Below are 6116 nucleotides of genomic sequence, written 5' to 3' on the forward strand. Positions count from 1 at the left end.
AGCTTTTATCAATATTGCTAAATGATTTATGTTAAACTACTAATGGTAAGTGAAGACATATAATTAAACTGTATAGTAAAACCTGTGGTTTGAATTCCACATACTGTATTTAATAATTGTAAAATATTTTGTAACAGGTTAAGCATTTGGTGCACTATAATAGTATTTCGTAGTGACAGATTTTTAAACAATACACATCACTGTAGACTGTTATTTTGTTATAATGTTTGCTATATATTTTAATAATAAGCCTGAAAGAATGTGAAGGAATTTAAAACCATGCAAAATATAGATCTCATACTTGAAATATGAAAACGGAAACTGTGCGAGTATAGTTTCACTGTGAAATGACGACGCTTCCGGGCCGGTACGTTGGCTGTCTGCTGGCCAAACAAGTAATCTCTGCCGGCCGAGTGGATCGAGATATAACTTTTAATTTCACGCAAAGGCTAATTTTTGCTCAGAGAGGACACCAAAATTTACTGATTTTCATTCTTATCAACAAAGTCATTGAAGTAAATTTAATTAGTCGAATAGCGCACTGATTAAGACAAAAAATTATTTAAACAAATTTTATAGTTATCGTTTTATTACTTAATACTCTTTGAAAAGATGCAAAATAAAACTACTTTACTACATTATTTTTTCACAAGAAGTCTGAAATATTTTGATAACTTATAAATTTATAATCCCAAACAATATTTGTTACTTTCATTCAGTATTTTTTATTCGCTGAAGATAATCCAAGCTCTCAGAAATAAAATGTAAACGGAAGATACTACGTTTAAGTACATTGCTGAAGTACTACTACAAGAATATGAGGTAAAATAAATGGTCGATCGTGTTCCTCCGAACACAATAATATCGGCAGACTTTCATTATGCTCTAAATATGATCTTCACGAAATGAACACACTGTTCTTATGATCTGTAGATTCTTCCACAGGCCGAATTCTTCTGCGAGGGAAATAGATCTTAACTTTCATCGGTGTGATTCTTTAGTTAATGGTAAAAATGTATAGTTTCAAATATTGAATAAGTATATGTTTTTATTTCATAATTAGCTTTCTATAGAGATTCAAACAAAAAAAGAACAGATATTTATAATCTTAAAAGAGGAAGCTGGTCCCATTGTTCATATTTTTTCTGAACATTCTTTAAAAACCCCACACATTTGCGCCAGAAGCTGTAACACTGAAGAGAGATAAGGGGGAGAGTTGTTATTATACTAAGTAGAGCTTTAATTTGTTTTATATTATAGCGATGCAAATGAAAACCCATATTTTTTACTCAATAAAAAAAATTAATTGCCCTAGTTCTATATATTGTGGAATAGTATTGAAGAGCTTCAGAATATTTATTAAGAACAAGCTTTAATTTTCTTTATCTGAAATTATTTCATATTTTAATTTATCTCAACAGGCACAAGGAAAATGCCAATAGTTATCTATGTATCATACTAAAGTCATATGAACTGAATCTGAACTTACTAAAGTTACCGTGAACTGAATTTTTCATATTTAAATTGTTACAAGGTCGATAGTTATTTAGTGTTGTATGTTTCCTTATCTATGATTAATTTTGTATTAAACGGAAATGAAAATTGCGTGTAGTAACCACAAAACGATTTGAGAGCCTGCCTTCTCACCTACCCTTTTTTATTCCTACCCCCACCCATTCCTTATTCTGGGTCAAACTGATAATCTGGCTCAGTGATTCCATTAAATAAGTTTGGAATGTTTTTTCCTTAGCTCCTGAACCTCACTTAAAAAAAATCCAAACTTAATTACCGAATCTTCACTCTGTTACCAAATCTATTCCTTCTTCTCATTCTCAGTCAATTATAAATCTGTGCCACTAAATTCACTAATATAAGTTAGACTATTCTCAAATATCCTTTTGGACACTCACAATATCTCTAATTATACTAATAATGGTTTGAACGATACAAGGACCCCAATTCTATTCAATTCGGTCAAATCCCTTCACCTTACAACTCGTATGTACGTAGGCCTAAATAACGGTATTAAAATAAAACACAACAAAAGCTGGTGAAAACTTCAAGCTGTGCATTTAATTTAGAAAGTGGCAGTTGGATTTTCTTAAGCTATTTACCTACATAGAAAGTAATGACAGTTTCGATAGTGCTGTATCATTGTTCTCGGCTAAGTGTCATCTTGACTTTGAGTACTTCGTGCGAGATTATTGCTCTCTAAAAATTCCACAACTTATTCAGTCAAATAGAGATACTTAATAGATAGAACTGTGTTTAATCACAACTGCTTTACAGTGCTGAACAGTTACATGTTGGCGTGTGACATGTTAGTTACGATCTGACGATAGAAAGCACGTTTCCTTGTATTCAAGCCGGCATAAAACGCTGCTTGTTTCTTATATTACCGTATCATTGCGATTTTCGACACCTTTTTATTTCCATAACTATAACTGGTCATTAACTTACTTTCTTTGGCGTTAAAAGTTGTATTCTTGCAATTGACCCTTATGTCTCTTACAGGTAGCAAACGGAACTTATTAAAATATGAAATAGCATACCAAAACATCCTGAAATCATTACCTTAAGTTTTACGAAACGTGTTTTATAAAATAAATTTAAATACGATTGTTTGCCCATGTTTGGATTTGTGGTTTAGTACCTGGGTATTTAAACTGGCCACCAACAATGATCGCCGCCTGTCAAAGTTTATACTTTATAATAAATTTATGTATGTGTATATATTTTTATTTATTGTATAAAAAATTGCCAGTCTATTTTGCTATTCACTAGTTGAATACCAAAAAGTAAAATACAATTTATAAGAAAAACAATATTCCAGACTTTATTGAATATTAAAAATAGATTCCTTCCATATTTATATGTCAAATACACCCCCAGATATGCTTGGGGTTAAGCTGAATTATTAAGGAGTAAAATTCTAGGTTATTATACTATACTATGATAACCATGTCACCTTTGGGTACCACAATGTAAGAAACTCTAATAAATTCACAGCTTTCCAATTTACGTTTTTTATATTTTTTTATAATTTTTCACTATTACATTAGTTGAACATATATAGCCATCTTTATGTTTTAAACAAATTTTGATGAATATTCTTTCTTTTATAAATAGCCTACATCACGCTTTTTTTAGGTAAATTACATAGAAACACGATAACTGCCGAATGATTTTAATAATTTCAAGTACTAAAGTCATACGTACTTTTGGTTTGGTTTGGTTAGTCGGTCTCAACCAAATAAATGTTTTATGATGACTGTCATTCACATTCGAGAAAAATTTTCAACTCAATTAATTCATAGTTGTATACGTGGTATGAGTGCGAGAGAACGCGAGAGTTAGAGAGAGAAGGAGAGAGAGAATAATTTATTTAAAGAAACAGAATAGCGGCTTGCGAAGATATTTCTCGATCTTTGTTTATGTAAAATTTTTTGTTTTAAATTTAGAATTATAGTACCCAGAGAGAGAAGTTTATGACACCTTTTAGTTAAAACACTGTATATACGATCCAACGGATTCGACTACGGTTGTATTTTCAGTAGGTTTGAGTAGCAAGGATTAGGAGATCCACACAATTAGTTAACCGTATAAATATTTTTAGTTCAGTTTTAAAACGTTATAGTCCCAGGGAACAAAGCATTATACAGGTGTGAGAATGGTACAAAGATTCAAGATTCATCATACTGTAGTCACTCAAGTAGCTGTGAGGAACGAGCAAAGTTGTCTGAAAGAGATTCTGTTGCATTTCATGAAAGAAAATGCGGTGCAGCTAGTGTATATACTGTGCAAGGCGTGAAGTTGGAGTGACAAAGGCCTGACGACGTCAGTTGCTGTCTACGAACACATCAGAATTCGCTCTTTCCTTCAAGTACTTAACATAATGTATACATATTTTTCTATTAAAATTAAGAAACAGTAACACATTTGATTCCTGTAATTTGCTTCTTTATTTGTAGTTTAATAATATCTATATAAATCATTAGTAATCCCCCATCCTTGAATTACAATATGATAAACTAACAATATCAAACACCAAATTACTTTAAACCATTAGTCCTGTGTTTTGTTTTGAACCCTATTCTACAATGAAAGAACAATTTCATTTACGGAATAGGCCATTTAATGTAAAACATATAACCTATGAACAAAAACAATTCAGCTGTCCAAATTTTTTAAATTATACTGGAAGCTATTTTATTGAATAAGTTCCCTTCAATGTCTGTCCCTAAAACCTTATTCCAAACGCCAGAAGAGGGTGTAGGATTAAACTAAGTCATCTTCAAGGCTTATGGGAAACAAACATACACTAAGTTACGTAAGACACATGTTTGAAGTTACAAAGCAAACTTGTATACCTGAAGTAACTTCAGCGTGCTTGATAACTTGACACTTAAAAACATGTAGTCTTAATCTAAAAACACATTTGTAGATTACTGGTATGTGTTATATTAATATGGTATAAAGAAAATGTAGCACAAGTTAAAAATTAATTGAAAATATAATATATATTAAATTAAAAGTTGATAAGTAAATTATTAAATATTTTATAAATTAATTACAATTCATATCATAAAGTAACAGCATTCAATCTGCAATCAATGACTGTTTATTTATTAGAAATTAATCCACCCCTCACATATAATAGTATACACATTAAATACATACTCCTCCTAAACAAATAAATTATACAAAAATTTTATTTGATAAAAAAATTAAACAACAAATAATGGGAAGAAAATAAGCATACTGAAATAACAGTAATAAAATAATTATACTATCGGCAAGAACAAAAAATAAATAATAACAATAATATAATATAAAAACAATCGCTCAGAATGTAGAGATTAACGTAAGTACATAAAATATCTAAGAAAACACAAATTTACATAATTTTAACAAAAATAACAATAAAAGAATAAGATCTGACTATTGATAGTTTTATAACATCTTAGAATTAAATGTAAACCGAAACAAGAAAGCAATTTCAAACTAAAGGTTTAATAACGTCTCTTAAAATGTCGATGAAATAGTCCCAAAAAGGTTGGAATGACACGATTTATTGCCACCAAGATGAAGTTGAATTGAGAGGCTACGTCAGAGAAAACACTTGTAAAGTTGTTTTACAAGCAACATACAGTCGAAGGTTTTGGCAAAAAGAATTCTCTTGAGAATAAAATATCAAGTTTTTAATTATTTATTATAATGAAATTTTATTTAAAGGTTTCCTCCTCTTTTGAAAAATCGTAATATATTTGTTATGTATGACACAATTCTCAAAAAGTTTAACACTTTTATATACTGCTTTCTACAGATATCCAAATCAACCTAAGTTTTTAGAATCCCATTCCAAAGAGGAAAATGGTAAGTAATATTATATACCGAAACAAGAAATGGAGGAGTAATATCTAATTATTAGATGGAGGAGTGTTAATTAATAAACTGAAAAAAATAATTTGGATTAATATAATAATTTGGTGGCTTATTTGAAGTAAGCTGAAGAAATTAGGTGTAAAGGCTCCGAGACGCCGAAATAAAAGCTATTTATAATGAAAACCGTTACGTAGTCCTTTGGATTAAAGCGTCCTTGTGTCAAGCCGAGTGCCTTTCAGTCAAAGGAGACTCTTAGCTGCTGTTTGTGGGCGACTTATACAAAGGGGGTTTTAAAACACAATGGATGATTGTACAGATCAAAGTGTAACGGCTCAATACTTTTATAACAATGTTAATGTAACAAGGACGTGTTCTCATGCCTTGTATATTTCGTGAAGATTAGTTACACTTGGATAATTTTCTCCTTGTTCGATTAAAGTTATTCGAATACCTTGATAATTTTGAATCATTTTGTCACAGCAATAATACTCTAATATCCTCCTTTTTTGTTAGAGAACAATAACCATTGTTTTCCTCAAAGTTGGAATACCAACAATACACAACAAAACATACTTGACAACATACTTGCATACTTGACAATGAAATACTATGGAATACCTACTTTGTTCAATCATAATGGACGCTCCTATAAAATTATTTTGTTTGACTCGACTGATCACCTCCACTTCCGGAATTTCTCGACCACCTCCACTTCCGGTTAATTCAATAGG

Source organism: Homalodisca vitripennis, chromosome 2 (assembly GCF_021130785.1).
Source record: "Homalodisca vitripennis isolate AUS2020 chromosome 2, UT_GWSS_2.1, whole genome shotgun sequence".
In the NCBI taxonomy this organism is placed as follows: Eukaryota; Metazoa; Arthropoda; class Insecta; order Hemiptera; family Cicadellidae; genus Homalodisca; species Homalodisca vitripennis.